This window comes from Zootoca vivipara, chromosome 13, assembly GCF_965207765.1.
Source record: "Zootoca vivipara chromosome 13, rZooViv2.hap1.1, whole genome shotgun sequence".
Taxonomy (NCBI): domain Eukaryota; kingdom Metazoa; phylum Chordata; class Lepidosauria; order Squamata; family Lacertidae; genus Zootoca; species Zootoca vivipara.
Genome location: NC_142596.1, coordinates 18,184,760 through 18,202,028, shown reverse-complemented (window position 1 = coordinate 18,202,028; position 17,269 = coordinate 18,184,760).

Sequence of the window (17,269 nt, the reverse complement as noted above, 5' to 3'; positions counted from 1 at the left end):
ACAGAAGAAGGACAGAGCTGGGAGATAATGGAAGGGGAGGGGGGAAGCGGCAGAGCATTAAACGTTTTTCAGAAATTGTGATCTGAGTTCTAGTTCTCCAACCATCTCCAACCAGTGAGAGGCAGGACACTCTGCAAGCAGGCTATAATCCCTGTCCTCACCCTGCCACTTAGCAATCTTTGCTAGAAGGGAAAGCGACACAGATTCAGCCTGAACTGCATGAACATTTCCTAGCTCTGGTGGCACACTTGAAAGAAAAACCGCCTAGAACTGTCTTTTTCATCATCCACTTCAGCCCGGGGAATAAGAGAGTTCATGCATCTCAGTGGCGTGCCATGCATCTTTGCCTTGCAACACCATTGATTAATTGTAGGGAGAGCAAACTTTAATCTGCAATTCAAGCTTTACTTGATTATCTACTGATAAACATCGATTAAAGCATGCAGCTCTGGGTTTTTTATATATATAAAAAGCTCTACATGATGATGATTCCTTACCCATCCTTCATCATAAAAACCCAGAGGGGCTGGGGTGGGGGGAGTACAGCAATTTTAAAATACAATACTGTATTTAAATCAGTGTTGAACAAAGTACGGTCACAAGAATAGAGTGGGTCCAAAAAAGTGATTTCTCAAATGTGTCAAAGGTCAGGATAAAGAGGTAAAAGATGGAAACTATATAATGAAGGTGCCAGGCACACCTCTGTGGGGAGTGAGTTCTAGAGGGAATGTCCTCCTCTGGACCCCCACCACCTCAATTTCTGAGGGTGGCAGATCGATCAAAAGGGACCCCTCTGCTTATCTTAACACCCAGAAGAGTCTGCATGCAAATAGGTGGTCTTTCAGATATGCGGGGTCTAAGCCATTTGGGGCTTTAAACTCTAGTATGAGCACCTTGAACAGGATCTGGAAATGAGCTGGCACCCAATAAAGCAGTTTTAGAATGGGTCTTCTATGAGTTGTAAAACCAATCCCAGCCAGTAATCTGGACGAGTTGAAGTTTTTGAGTCATCTCCAAGGGCAGCCCCAGAGAGAAGACATTGTGATAATCTAATCAGGAAGTGACCAGGGCATGCGGCCATCTCTGTGCAAAAGGACCATAGCCATAGCTGGCAATAGCCATAGCTACCTACATAATTCCCATTCCCATTTTTGTTTTCAGCACTCATTTGCTTCTGTTCCCATCCACTACTTGCAAATGGCCCTTGAGAGGTTGCCATAATGGGATAATGTGGCCCTTCGGGATGAACGAGGTTGGCCACCCTTGATGTATAGTATTTCCCAATTCCTTATGAGCACTCTGCCGATGGTTCTCTGCTGTTTCTTCTCCTTTTGGTGATTCTCTCGGAACCCGGATTGCAGCGTGGAGACTGGAAAGGGAGGGAGCAAACACGCCATCCAAAAACGTGATGTGCTGCAGGATTTTTAAGTCTGCATTCATGGAGTGTTTTAATGGGACCGCTCTCTTCTTATTACCTCACTTTATGGCTATTTACTGCAGCGAGCGAACAAAGACATCTGCCATAAAATGAGGTCATGGGCATTAAGGCACAGTTTTTTTTTGAAGAAGAAGAAAAACCAAGATACAGCCACCCAGGCCTGCGAAGAGGAGAAAACAAATAGACTTCCAGACCATAAGCCCATGACAGGTCCTGAACTTGATGTCTTGGTGGCTCTCAGGAAGGGATTCAACCTGTATGGACCTCAGAACACAAGAAGAGCCCATCTAGTCCACAACTGTGTCTGCACAGTGGCCAAACAGTTGTCTCTGGGAAGCCCACAATGACCTCCCCATGGTTTACAGACTAAACGAGAAGTCCATAAGGTGACCAGCTAGACTCACAAGAAGATAGGCTGTCCTACATCAAGTCAGACCATTGGTCCATCTACCGTAGTTCAGTATTGTCTACACTGACTGGGTTTGAAGCAGAGTTGTTCCCAGCCCTAGTTGGAGATGTTTTGGACTGAGCCTGGGACCTTCTGTATACAAAGAAGATGCTCTAACTACTGAGCTGTGCCCTGTCCCAATTCTTGAAGATAATAGGCCAGAATTAGCAATCAGCAGTTGGCAAGTAATGGGAGTGCCTGATCACCTCATCTGTCTCCTGAGAAATCTCTATGTGGGACAAGAAGCTACAGTTAGAACTGGATATGGAACAACTGACTGGTTCAAAATTGGGAAAGGAGTACGACAAGGTTGTATATTGTCTCCCTGCTTATTTAACTTATATGCAGAATTCATCATGTGAAAGGCTGGACTAGATGAATCCCAAGCCGGAATTAAGATTGCCGGAAGAAATATCAACAACCTCAGATATGCAGATGACACAACCTTGATGGCAGAAAGTGAGGAGGAATTGAAGAACCTTTTAATGAGGGTGAAAGAGGAGAGCGCAAAATATGGTCTGAAGCTCAACATCAAAAAAACTAAGATCATGGGCACTGGTCCCATCACCTCCTGGCAAATAGAAGGGGAAGAAATTGAGGCAGTGAGAGATTTTACTTTCCTGGGCTCCTTGATCACTGCAGATGGTGACAGCAGTCACGAAATTTAAAAAACGCCTGCTTCTTGGGAGAAAAGCAATGACAAACCTAGACAACATCTTAAAAAGCAGAGACATCACCTTGCCAACAAATGTCCGTATAGTTAAAGCTATGGTTTTCCCAGTAGTGATGTATGAAAGTGAGAGCTGGACCATAAAGAAGGCTGATCACTGAAGAATTGATGCTTTTGAATTTTGGTGCTGGAGGAGACTCTTGAGAGTCCAATGGACTGCAAGAAGATCAAACCTATCCATTCTGAAGGAACTCAGCCCTGAGTGCTCACTGGAAGGACAGATCCTGAAGCTGAGGCTACAATACTTTGGCCACCTCATGAGAAGAGAAGACTCCCTGGAAAAGACCCTGATGTTGGGAAAGAAGGAGGGCACAAGGAGAAGGGGACGGCTAAGGACGAGATGGCTGGACAGTGTTCTTGAAGCTACAAACATGAGTTTGACCAAACTGCGGGAGGCAGTGCAAGACAGGAGTGCCTGGCGTGCTATGGTCCATGGGGTCACGAAGAGGTGGACACGACTAAACCACTAAACAACAACAACAAGTTGGCATTATTGGGTAGCAGTACCAGAGACTACTAGTAGCACCAGCCCTGGGTCTCACCTAATCTGGGCTGTCATTTAAACTTCCCACTATGACCTAGATGAGGGTTCACCAGTGTGTTCTCTGCAGATGCTATTGTCCCCACCAGTATGTCTCAGAGTGCCCACAAAAGGTCTCAGTAAACATCTCCTTAAAAAATTGTGGTGCATGATTAAACACTTCCTGCTCAGTTTTTGCTTGCCCTGACTTGACCTCTCCTACATTCAACACATGCCCTTAACTATCCCTCAAAATCGGCACCTCTCCTAATGTTGTTATGCGGTTTTTCAACCCCCAAGTGTACCAAAATAGGTATATTACAGAAAAGTGTACATAAAAATGCCTCTTTTCATGAAAACAACATAAAAACACATGGTACATGGGGAAAAGGACGCGGGTGGCACTGTGGTTTAAACCACTGTGCCACTTGGACTTTCTGGTCGGAAGGTCGGCGGTTCGAGGCCCTGAGACAGAGCTCCCGTTGTTCAGTCCCAGCTCTTGCCAAACTAGCAGTTCGAAAGCATGCAATAGAAAAATAGTAGATAAATAGGTACTGCTCCGGCGGGAAGGTAAATGGTGTTTCCATGCTCTGCTCTGGCTTCACCAGAAGCGGCTTAATCATGCTTGCCACATGACCCGGAAAAACTGTCTGCGGTAGTGGACAAACGTCGGCTCTCTCGGCCTGTACAGCGAGATGAGCGCTGCAACCCCAAAGTCGTTCGCGACTGGACTTAACTGTCAGGTGTCCCTTTACCTTTACTAGGGGGAAACACTTGAAGAAATGTGTATATCAAGCGAACTTGCATACAAAAATATGTATATTAGGAGAAATTTGCAGTAAAATGGGGATTTTTTAAAGCACATTGATGTGGAAATGTGGAGATCTGAATGTGAGACTCGAAGAATGAGGAAATGACAGAAAACCAAATTGACAGATTCATCTAACCCTACTTGTGAGTGCCATTTTTCATTTTCCAGTTCATCTTTATGGATGTCCGCACTCTGCAGCCTCCCCAGGTGCCTGGACTTCTGCAAAACCCATCACATACTCAGCTGAGCTTTCCTGTAGGTGCAGAAGGTGGGGATGCTGCCTATCATGTGCATGACTGCTGCTCATTATTTATTATTATTATTATACTTTTTTGAAAAGGAAAGAAGAAATGCTTCCCTTAAAAATGCTTCCCATTTCCCATTCTTCAGTCGAATCTCAGGAGACACTTATCACAATGCAACTTCTTGCATGGGATTTTCTGAGATCAAGAAGCACGGGCAGCTGGGGAGGCTGTAGAGTGCTGGAGAAATGTTCGAGAGGAGGAAAGAAAAGCACCACTTCTAAGAACCTGCTTGCAATGATAAGGTAAGTTTGATTCTACCCCCACTGAAAGCATATTCCGACGCACATTGAGAAAAAGCAGGAAATAGATGCAAAGGCGTCTTTTGCAGGTGAAGAAAATCTTTGAAAAACTGTCGTACAGATTTTGGCACAGCACTAGTGTGAACCACAAGGGGCCTCAGAATCAAGCAGTAAAGCTTTTTCTGCACCGCACTAACCTCATAAGACAGCAGATTGCAGGATCCCATGTTTATGTTGTTTGCATGGCTTTTTAAAATATATGTTTGTAAATCTTTTGAAGGGTGGTAGAAATTCAGTAAGTAAATAAATACACCCACATCTTAAACAAGCATTTTTTAAAAAAAAGAAAAAGAAAGAAACCCACCCCTTTCATATATGAAACTAGCATGTCAGGAAGAAGAGTTGTAGCAGAGCTGAGCTGCTGCAGTCTGCACTAACGGTAGCATCATCACAATCTCCAGGACCCGTCCTATGTAGATACATTGCACTAGTCAAGTAGTAAAGTTACCAGAACATAAACAGCGGGTGCAAGGTCAGAATCTGAACCAAAGGACTTCCACAAAAATATATTTCTGCTGGAGCTTGTGGTGAGAAACATCAGAAGCAATCCTGTTTGAGAGATGGTGGGGCTTAAACCAGGAACCTCTATGGGGCAGATGAGATTTGGGGTTTCTAACTCAGCAGAAAAACCAACAATCAGCTCTTCGCTTGGTTTGAGACCAGGCCACAGCCTTTCCTCCTCTGGCAAGATATAGTCTAGTTCTGCTGGAATGACATAAAAGTTTTCTAAACTTGCATCTATATGTATAAAGCCCCCCTGTGCTTTTTTTCTTTTAAAAAAGTGTTTAGGGGTGCTCTCATTTTGACTCAAGAAAATCGCCATTTTATAGTTCAAATCGGGGGGAAATAAATACAGTAAATGGACAAAAGTACAAAGATTCAGAAAAAAGCACTGAAGCAGCCTATGAGAATTTTCTGCAAATCTGTGCTCACTTTCATCTTACAGTGGTACCTCGGTTTACGAACACAATTGGTTCCGGAAGTCTGTTCATAAACTGAAGCGTTCATAAACTGAAGCGAACTTTCCCATTGAAAGTAATGGAAAGTGGATTAATCTGTTCCAGACGGTCCACGGAGTACTTAAACTGAAGCGAACTTTCCCATTGAAAGTAATGGAAAGTGGATTAATCCATTCCAGACGGGTCTGCAGAGTACTCAACCTGAAGTGTACTTAACCCGAAGCATGGGTGTAATTGGGTCCGGAAGTCTGTTCATAAACTGAAGCATCCGTAAACTGAAGCGAACTTTCCCATTGAAAGTACAGTAATGGAAAGTGAATTAATCCGTTCCAGATGGGTCTGCAGCGTTCGTAAACCGAAAATTCATAAACCGAGGTGTTCATAAACCAAGGTTCCACTGTATTTTTGAAGGAAGGGTGAGGCATTTCTTCATATTGGGTGACTCAGAGGAGTGGTTGAACCTGTCAATTTTGGTTTCTCTCTCATTTTTCCAGTCTTAAATTCAGTTCTCCACATTTCCACTTCAGTATCTGATTTATTCTTTTTTGTTTTAAAATCCGCATGAAAATTCATAATCACTGTAGGGCAAATTTCCCTTAATATACATGCTTCCATGTGCAATTTTGCTTAATGTACTCATTTTCACAAAGCAGCTTTCCCTCTTATAATGCATTCCTGTATGTTGCTTTCACTAACATGCCCATTTTAATGCACATGTTACCCCAGTATATGCATTTTGTTACACATTACTTGACTGGAGAATGGTACCGCAAAATTCAAAGAACTTCAAACTCTGAAAGATGGCTGTGTTTTTGATTACATACTGTTTTGGAAAATGCAAATCTGATAGGTTTGCCTTTGAATGTTAATTGAATCAAGTCTCCCTACCCAGTCCTTGTATGTATATGGCTTGGACCCAGTTTATTTGAAAGATCATATTTCCCTATAAGAACCTGCCTGGGTTCTAAGATCCTCAGATGAGTATCTTATCTGGGTCCCATTATCATCAGAAGCATGGCTGGAGCTGACACCAGAGACAGCCTTTTCTGAGGTTCTCCCATATTCTGGAATTCCCTTCCCCAAAGAGGTTAGATTGGTTCCCTCTTTGTTATCCTTCCACCATCAGCCTAAGACAGGCATCCCCAAACTGCGGCCCTCCAGATGTTTTGGCCTACAACTCCCATGATCCCTAACTAACAGGTCCAGTGGTCAGGGATGATTGGGATTGTAGTTCAAAACATCTGGAGGGCCGAAGTTTGGGGATGCCTGGCCTAAGACCTTCCTCTTCAGACAGGCCTCTAAAAACTAAAGTGCAGATGATGTTGGTCACTGGGCTGCTGTCTGGGCAACCTGTATTTTCATTTCTGGTCCTAAATATGCTCTGTTGCATTCTAACTATTATTTTTAACCCATCTGTTTTTATTATTTTGCATTTTATAATGTTGTTTTTAAATGTGGCAAGCTGCTTTGAATCCCAGCTTGGGAGAAAGGAGGTCTATAAATACATTAAGTATATTGACTATGTATTTTGGAAAGTGTTGGGTCTGTCCATGTTTTTCTGTATTGGTTTGGCTACTTCTTGAGATATCATTGCCAGACTCGACACAAGTGTTCGTGAGGTGAGGGTCTTCACCAACGTTTAGCTGCCGGGCACCATTTTGAATCAAAATGGCGGACCAATGAATTTAAAAAACCATCAAAACTGGCAAAGATGTATAGAGGAGTTAGCAATACCTGCTGGAGGTGTAAGGACGAAGTAGGCACCTTCATACATGTATGGTGGTGCTGTAGGGAAATTAAGAAGTATTGGGACGAGGTATACAATGAATTAAAAAAATAGTCAAATATTCCTTTAAAAAAGAACCTGAAATCTTCCTTCTGAGCATCTTGAGTGAGGAGATCAAAGCAAAAGACAGGTGTGTGCTGATGCATGCAACCATAGCGAGCAGACTCCTAATTGCCAGAAACTGGAAAAGTGAAAAAATACCTAGTAAAGAAGAGTGGCTGATCAAATTAATAAATTATCAAAATTTGGCAATTAGGGTAGGTATATCCAAAGGTTTAAGTGAAGAGAAAGCAGGAGAAGATTGGAAACCATTCAAATTATACTTGCAGAAACAAGTGGAAAGGACGGAACTTATAGCGGAATTATGAGGGGCACAAATAAGAAAAAGTAATTTGAAGAAAGAACCAAACTGGATAAGCGTATGCAAACATCAGAGAAATCTAAATCAGAATATAGGAGAGGTTGGAAGTCACGATAGGGTGGAGGGGGGGTGAAGGGGGGGGAATAGATTTTAGTAATGCGTAATTTGAAATGTACTTTCAATTCTTTTTAGACGTGATCTTTTTTTTTCTTCCTTCTTTTTTTTCCTTTCTTTTTTCCTTTTTCTTTTTTTCTCCAAGTTGGTACAGTTGATATGTCATATTATAATAAGTTATGCTATGTTATGTTATTTTTATTATATTATGTTACGTTAAAATAAGAATTGAGTTTAGTTTATCCATTATTATTTAATTTGTTTGTCTATTCATGTTGCTTATTTATTCTTTTTCCATTATCTATGTATGTTCTTTTTTTCTTTTTTCTTTTTTTCTATCATTATTGTTGTGTATGTCTTATTTTAAAATCTCAATAAAGAATTTATATCTCTTTTTTAAAAAAAATGGCGGACCAAAATGTGACTTTGCCTGGCATAGGTTCAACCACCTCTTAGGCTATCAATACCAAACTCAGCATGGGGGTTCCTGAGGTGTGAATAGGGGTTTTCATAAATGTTTAGATGTTGGGCACCATTCTCAAAATCACATTTTTCAGGTAGGGGAGGTGTTTCTTTGAAAGTCCAGGCAATGCCAGACACTCCCTACTAGTAAATGAAAAATAAATCATCCTGCCCAGATCCCCATGGTGGCCCCCCATCGATTTGCACCATGTTGTGTCTTTTTTAGGCTGCACAGATTTTCAGCCTGTTCCTGCCTGAGGCCTGGCAAGCCTGTGAGACATGAGGACTTCATACCATAGCTGCCAAGTTTTCCCTTTTCTCGCGAGGAAGCCTATTCAGCATAATGGAATTTCCCTTAAAAAGGGGGATAACTTGGCAGCTATGCTTCATACTGCAGGCCACATGCCCCTGAAGTCCACCTCCTTGTGCGGTTCTTTGGCCCTTGCGTCAGCCAACACACTTGCGCTGCTCGCTTGCATGTCTCTCCAAAACGACTTAACGATCAATGATGCTCGGGAAGGAGTTTTAACAGTTCCCCTTCATTTGTTTGAGCAGGCAAACAAACAAACATAAGTCCTGCGTGACGAGGAGGAAAATTAGTAGCAGGTGGGAAGCGAGTTTTAATGAGATCAAACTGTTGTGTGGGTTTCTTTTCAAACACACACACACACACACACATGTTCCTCCTCGGTCTTCTTTCTTCATGTTTTGGCAATGTGGAGCATCTGAACTTTGCCTAAATGAGGTCCACAGCTTTCAAGAGAGAGAGTGTACTACCACGCATCACTCCCCTACCAACTGCACCCAGGCTTCCCACTGCGAAGAGATAACATCTCAGTGGTGGCTGCTTATAAAGAATGGCAAATTGGGGAAGTATTTTTAGCTGTACTGAGTGGGCTTAGGTTTTTTTGGCCGCCTTTGAAAAACTTGTTAATTAAACTGTTTAGCTCTCCGTTCTCTCTATCTCCCCCCCCTTCATTTATCATCTTTCACCTCCTCTTCTTCAAAGCATGAAGATTAAGAACGTAGGAAGAGCCTGCTGGATCAGGCCAATAGCCCATCCGGTCCATCATCCTGTCCTCGCAGTGGCCAACCAGATGCTTGTGAGAAGCCTACAAGCAGGACTCAAGTGCAACAACATTCCCTGCTCCTGTGGTTTCCAGCAACTCATATTCAGAAGCACTACTGCTTCTGACAGTGCAGGCGGAACATAGCCATCATGGCTAGTAGCCATTGGTAGCCTTCTCCCCCATGAATTAGTCTCATCTTATTTTAAAGCCATCCAAGTTGGTGGCCATCACTGCTTCCCCTAGGAGCGAGTTCCATAGCTTGACTATGGGAGGGGTGGCTAATACCCCAGAGGACAGGATCACACTTCAAAATGACCTTAACAGATTAAACAACTGGGCCAAAGCAAACAAGATGAATTTTAACAGGGAGAAATGTAAAGTACTACACTTGGGCAAAAAAAATGAAAGGCACAAATACAGGATGGGAGACACCTGGCTTGAGAGCAGTACTTGTGAAAAGGATCTAGGAGTCTTGGTAGACCACAAACTTGACATGAGTCAACAGTGTGGTGTAGCAGCTAAAAAAGCCAATGCAATTCTGGGCGGCATCAATAGGAGTATAGCATCTAGATCAAGGGAAGTAATAGTACCACTGTATTCCACTCTGGTCAGACCTCACCTGGAATACTGTGTCCAGTTCTGGGCACCACAGTTCAAGAAGGATACTGACGAACTGGAACGTTTCCAGAGGAGGGCAGCCAAAATGGTCAAAGGCCTGGAAATGGTGCCTTATGAGGAACGGCTTAGGGAGCTGGGCATGTTTAGCCTGGAGAAGAGAAGGTTAAGGGGTGATATGAGAGCCATGTTAAAATAAATTAGGAAAAACCTCCTGACAGTAAGAGCTGTTCGACAGTGGAATTTGCTGCCAAGGAGTGTGGTGGAGTCTCCTTCTTTGGAGGTCTTTAAGCAGAGGCTCCACGAATGGAGGATCCTCCATAGGCGGCTGCAGCGGCATGATGGCTGCTTGCGCCACCGCAAGCCCCTAGGGGTGACTTCTTGTCACCCTCGCAGACATGGAACCTGGGGTGTGCCACCCCCCCCCCTTTGTGACGCCACTGCACCTGCAAGAAAGCACTCCTCCCTTCCCAATTAACCAAAGCAACCCTGTTCAGTGAGCTGTGTAACAAGCCTATTGCATATGAGATTTTTATTGTGTCCGTTTTTCTTTATACACCCTTTTGGTGTGCTACTCTCAGACCGTATATAAATATCCACACATTCTGTTTAACTATGGACTGCACTGTGGTCATGTTGCCTCCTCCGCCACACTCTTCGCACCACGAGCATTTGGAGTGCTTCTAAACATTCTGTCATATTTCAGAAGCTGAGCCAATCTTAGTGCTGGGAATTCAATTCAGATGACATAAGTCAAAGTCAATAGCCAGGGAGATTTCAAAGACTGCAGCATGTGTTTTTATCTGATGTTGGTCTTATTCTTTTGTAAAAAAAAGAGAGAAAATGTCTTTGGGTGGAGGGAAAGAGGCCAAAGTCACTGTTTTTATGGAAATCTGTGTTCCCTGTGCTTTTGTATCATTCATTACTCTAGAATTATGGCAATGCCCAAAAACAAGTGGTCAGTGTTGATTGCAAAAAAATATGTATGTGAGGAAAAATTGTAAGCTGAAATGTGTGTATGTGGAAATATCTGTCATAACACGCTGGTAAATTTTCATGAGAACTTTTTAAAAATGCAAATTGGGACAGAAAAGTGGAGAACTGAAGACTGGAAAAATTAGAGACCAGGAGAAACTGAAATGGACAGATTCATCCATATGTAAATTGGGAGGGGGGCACACACAAAAACCAAAACCACGGGCCAATGAGGACTGAGCATGCTCAGTAGCCATAGAATGTCAGAAAAGAAATATGAAAAGCAGAATGGGTTATCTTGGCAGAGGGCATGGCTGGCTGGCTGGCTGGGTAGAGTGCTTAACAGGGACACTCTGGTTTAAGAAGTGATGAGGTTCATGTGATGTCCTCCGAGTTCTACTTGTCATTACTCATTAATTAAGACGTTGTTGTGAAGGCCCCTGATATGATTTTGCTTGATGTTTGGGCAAATCTTTGTGATCCACCGTGGGAGGGCTATACTCTGAAAGGAGGGCTAAGATATATTTGAAATAAATAAACAATGCCCTGCAACATTTTGTTGCAGGTTCTGTTTGTACCTTTCCAGGTGGCCATTGGCCAGAGGAGAGAAGAAAAGTTGCCATATCTGAGAGCTACTTCTGATGACACCAGGGGGAGAGGAAGTGGGAATGAGATGAATTCCCTGTTCCTGTGCGTGGCACATGTGATGCTCAAAAGCTAATTCCCACTTGGGATGAAGCCCGCACTTCTTTCCTTCACCCATACATGCTAGAAAACCAGGCAGGGGGAAGAGATTTTCCTTTCCAACCTCTTCATTTGATCTAGACTGCATGGTTCTGAGATGCTCTCTCTCTCTCTCTCTCTCTCTCTCTCTCTCTCTCTCTCTCTCTCTCTCTCTCTCTCTGTGTGTGTGTGTGTGTGTGTGTGTGTGTGTGTTGTTTTCCCGCTTTTCCTTGATTTAATTTGCTTCTGGCTGATTTGGTGCGCACCCTACATCACAGCTGGCTATGGTAGCGGACAGCGGAGCTCCACAGCATCTGAAGCGAGGGCAAATTGTAAACAACAAGGATGATAGCATCTTTGTAACTCTGTTTCCCTGTCCTGTCTTTGTCCATCTGTCATTCGATAAGCAGGGAACAAACCAAGCGGAGAATCGGGAGAGTTTCCATTGGTCTGTGAACCCCACACATCGAAACTGGATAATTCTTGAGCTGTGCACAGAAAGTTCTGGACTGCTACAATGTGATGGGTGGAGGAAGAAGTTCCAACTTGCTGCCCAAAGGAAGCAGTAATGGCCGCAGACTTGGGTGGCTTTAAAAGAGGATAAGACAAATTCCCAGAGGATCAAGCTATCAATGGCTACAATGTTGTAACTCTAGAGTTGGAGGCATCATGCCTCTGAATACCAGTTGCTGGGGGTCATAGATGGGCAGAGCACTGTTGCATTCATGTCCTGCTTGTGGGCTTCCCACAGGCATCTGGTCGGCCACTGTGAGAAGAGGTCTGAGGTTTCTTGCGGACTGTCTCTGTTTCACAGGTGGGATTCTGGGAAATTCAGGACATTTTACACATGCACTGTATTTGTTGGTGCTACGCATAACAAGCACATTTCCAAACAAAAAGCCAGACTCTCCACAAGCAGGAATGTGACTGGAAAACGCAGTTGGAAGTGTGGGGTTCATTTCCTAGATGCCACATCACCTCTTCTCCCCACAAACAAATCAGAACGAATACTCAGTATGTCACTAACGCTGTCCAAGCTCCCTACAACTTCATGCAAACAAATCAGGATAAATGTGTTCCCAATGAAAAGACAAATTTAGACAAATTCATTGAGGATATGGCTACCAGTAGCTACTAACCGTGATGGCTCTGGTCTGCCTCCATGGTTGGAGGCAGTATGCTTCTGAATACCAGTTGCTGGAAACTGCAGATGGGGAGAGTGTTCTTCTGCTCAGGTCCTGTTTGAGGGATTTTCCATTGGTCGGTCACTGTGAATACAGGATGCTGGACTAGGTGTAGGGCCGTCTTACCCATAGGCACTAGGGGTGCAGGGCACCTGGGCGCCGGGCTCCCAGAGGCGCCAGGCCAAGAGTCCGGGGCCCGAGAGTTGAGTCCAGGGAAGAGCCCGTCTGCCCGTCGGCCGGTGTGCCGCGGTGGGCTCTTCTGCTGCAGGTGGCTCTGCGCCGTGAGTTCGGGGGCGAACAAGCCAGCAAGACACTGAGGCAGTCAGCCGGCTCCACCCTCCTGCACGCCTGGGACTGGGCAACCAGGGGGGGACCAGGCGGATCTTTGCACCCCAGTGCCGCATATGCTTCAGACAGCCCTGCAACTGGCATGATCCATCATATGTTTTCAGGTCATCTGATACTGTTGGACTTCAACTCCCATCAGCCCCACACAGTATGTACAATGGCCAGGGATGGTGCAACTTGTAGCCCAGCAACACTTGGAGCATCTCAGCTTCCCCATTCCTGATACCCACAATGGTAAAGATAGCGGCAAGAACAAGCCCCAGAAGGCACCATCTCATCAGCATCTCATATGGTGGATGTTGGACTCCAACTCCCATCAGCCCCAGCCAGCAAAGCCAATCATCAGGAATTATGGGAGTTGCAGTCTAAGAACTTTAGGAATGCACCATGGTTGGAACCACTGCCCTAGGGCGAGAAGAGCTCCAGGAGCCAGAGAACTCTTGAATGTGCAGGTGAAAGAGATAGAGGAGCAACCTTATTTTTCCTCTCCAACCTGCGCCAGATATGAATGCTTCAGCAAGATTTACCCATTCAGGCGTGTGTGTGTGTGTGTGTGTGTGTGTGTGTGTGTGTGTGTGTGTGTGTCAGAGAGAGAGAGAGAGAATTCTATTTGCTTCGGCTCACTCCAAGCATCTGGCAGTAAAAAGAGATTCAAAGACTCCCGAAGCATTAGAAAGCATGTCCTAAGAATCCATAATACCTGGCTTTTCTGTGCAAATGCTGACTAAGGGCACTTACTGTGGTCATAGAGATTTTAATAAAGTCTCAAGTTACAGCACAGAACACAGAGATGTGCAGAAAAGTGGGCATTTTGGCCAATTTGCAAAGCAACAACAACAAAAAATTGCCTCTAACTGTAAGGATGGGAGGAGCTGGCTTAGGGTCTGGGTTCAAATAACTGAGCTTTGGGAGAAGGACTCTAGCATCTGCGTGCACAGATTGGCATCACCTTTTTGGGAAACGGCATGCAAGCCAAAAGGGGTCAACGTACATTGTTTCCGTGCTGGCAGGACACCAATGTGCCGTGTTCTGCAGTTACATTTACAGTCTCTGCCCGCTCCCGAGGTCTTGTAAGCCTGCCAAGTCCCTTGGAGGTGTAACACTTTCAGCTTCAGGACACAAGGTCCCTGGCAACGCTGCGGCACATGCCGTATAAATAAAGGATGAAAGATGGTTCTGTGTGGGGAAAGGGACCAGATTGCTGGTTGGTGGCTATTTGAAAATGGATGGGCTGTTATATAAAAACCGTTCTCCTCTCTTGCTGGGTTAAATCTAATTTAGCATGTCCCCTCCGCTAGGCATCCACCTGTCATTCGATTTGCTTGTAAAGCTCCTTGAAGACCTTAGCTGGAGGGGCTCTGGAGGAAGATAAGCATGCGTCGGCTGTGGTTCTCTCTCGGCTGCACTCAAGGATTCCACGATAAGCATTCCTTCCCTGGCCTTGGCTGTGCCCAGTGGCGTGAAACTGAAATCTGTTTGCATACATTAAGCGGGACGACTTCTCTGCAAAGAACAACTCTATGACTTATTCATTATCGTAATTGCTGTATGGTCCACAGGCTCCCAGTGAGGCTCAGAGTCCTTTTGTGCCAGGGGTCTGTAGACAGTATCTTTTTCTAAGGTCAAAGATCTATCTCATAGTTAGGGGTGGGCAAGACATTCCGAGTCGGTTCGCATTTAAAGGCTAACCTACTCGATTTGGCCTTTCTGAAGCAATACAAGGACCGAAACACAGCCATCCTTTGAAATGTGCGTGTCTGCAAATTTTGCACTGCAAAATTGTGTGCTGGGGTAAAGTGTGCACAGATTTACAATCTGCAGGTGCCATCTGGTCGGGAAGTCCATTCTGCACAATATAGGAATCGGGGGCTTACTCGTGGTGGCACCTAACTTTTTGGAATTCCTTCCCATTAAATATTAGAGAGGTGCTGTCATTTCTGCACACACACCCTAAAGACCTTGTTCTTTCAACGAGTCTTGTAAGTTAGAGATCTTTCAGAGTCTGCATTTGTACTGGAGTTGTTTTTAGACCTTTTAGTTGTTTTATCCCTTGCATGTCTGTTTTTAGATTATTATTATTTTTAATATTTTCATTGTTCTATCGCTTGTGTGTTTGCCACCCTGGGAGGAAAGGTGATTTATAAATTTAACGTATAGTTTCTGGCTACCATTGGCTGGACTGCAGTGATGCTAATGCTCAATGGTTGCTATTGGATGAGCTGCTTTGATCTCATATATGCATAAAGCTTGCTTGGAGGCCTTGGAGTTAAAAGACAGAATCCTACCAAAGGAGGAGATGGGGGTGAGGAGGCAGCTGTGAAAGGGAAGCAAGAAGGCTAGGGAGAAAGGTTGAAAAGGGGGGTGGTTCACAGGAGTTGGGGGAAAGAGAGGATTCTGGGAGAGGAGAGGAAGGAATATTGTAGTACAGCTACCCTGTTCTCACAGCGGCCAGCCAGAAGCCTGTGGGAAACCAGCAAGCCGGACTCTTAAGCACAAGAACCCTCTTCCCTTCTGTGGCTCCCAGCAGTTGGTACTATATTCAGAAGAATGCTGCCTCCAGTTGTGGAGGCTGAGTAGAGCCATCATGGCTAGTAGCCATCAATAGCCTTTTCCTATGTGAATTTGTCCAGTCCTCTTTTGTGGCCATCACAACCTCCTGTGGCAATGAGTTCCGCAGGTTAACTATGCACTGCATGGAGAAGTCCTTTTTTTTTATCTGCCCCAAATCTTCCAACGTTCCGCTTCCTTGGATGTCTGTGAGTTCTAGCCCTTTCTCCATGTCATGCCATAATCTTATAAACTTCTGCCGTGTCACTTCTTACTTGTCTTCCCTGAACTCAAAGGTCCCAAATGCTGCAACTTTCCTCACCGGGGGGGGGGGGGGGGACAGGGGAAAAGATTCTGGGTAGCAGCAATGAATCGGGATTGATATGCAAACAGGTCAAGAGGCCAGACTGTGTTAGATAACTGTGCCCATCAACTTGATTTCTCCTCGCACCTCCTACAGATGTTCTTCCTCTCAGGCACAGGTAGCAGGCACATCCCAGATCTGTTGAGATGAGAAAAACATGCCGAGGTTGTGGATGGCATTTGTTAATGACTTCTATTTCCATAAACACCCAACTTTATATATCACACCAGTGTTGAACGATCTGTCCTAGCTGCCTATTAGCAACTGAGCCAAGGTCGAGGTTTTGGTGCTGACAGTTATGAAGCCCTAAACAACTTGGGACTTGTGGATGTTAGTTGCACAAGAGCAAATGGGGCACTGCCTTATCAACCTCAGCCTGCCCTCAGCCAACTTTAGGGTTGCCAGTCCAGGAGCATCCCAGACCCTGAGCTTTCAGGGCCAAAACCTGAAACCTAGGGGTGGCCCCGGTGATCTCACTGGCCAGCCCCCAGTGATGTCACAGAGGCAGGCCCTGGAGATGGAGGTTAATTGGGAATGTGGAGTGGATTGGGGCAAACATTGCTGCCCAAGGGTGTCTATACTATGTAGCCAGGTCCTGCTGAGCTGAAGCTTCCAAGTTGCAAGCACAATATTCTTTAAAATAATGATTGTGCTGATAGGATGCTGATAATTAAAAGCACTTTCACCCACCTGGAGATTCCAAACCCTCCACCTTCCACCTGGAGGGGGGGCAAACAAACCTGGAAATTTCAGGTCAAACCTAGATGTCTGGCAGCCTAGCCAGCCACATACTTACAGCCTGCCAGGAGTTGTCACTGACTCTCAGCTTCCTCCTCCTTAGTGTCAGCTTTGTGCATGTAGAACTCAGCAAGGAGGAGATTGGGGACAAAACGAGACTTAGTTCATTCTGCCTGTCTTTGGCTCTGGCGACTCTGGACTCTCTGCTTTTGGACCTGTCATTCTCAGTAGGCACCAGGCAGCCCTGGTCCTGGGATAGCCAACATGGTGCCCTCCAGATCTTTAAAAAAAATAATTCCATTAGCCCCAACCACATGGCCAGTGGTCCAGGATGATGGGAGCTGTACCCCGAGAACATCTGGAAGGCCAGAGATTTTGCTACACTTGCTCTAGAACAGTCCCTCTGTTTTCAAACCACAACCAGGCTAGAAAACACTCACTTGGATTTTCACTTACACCTGTCTCTTGACTC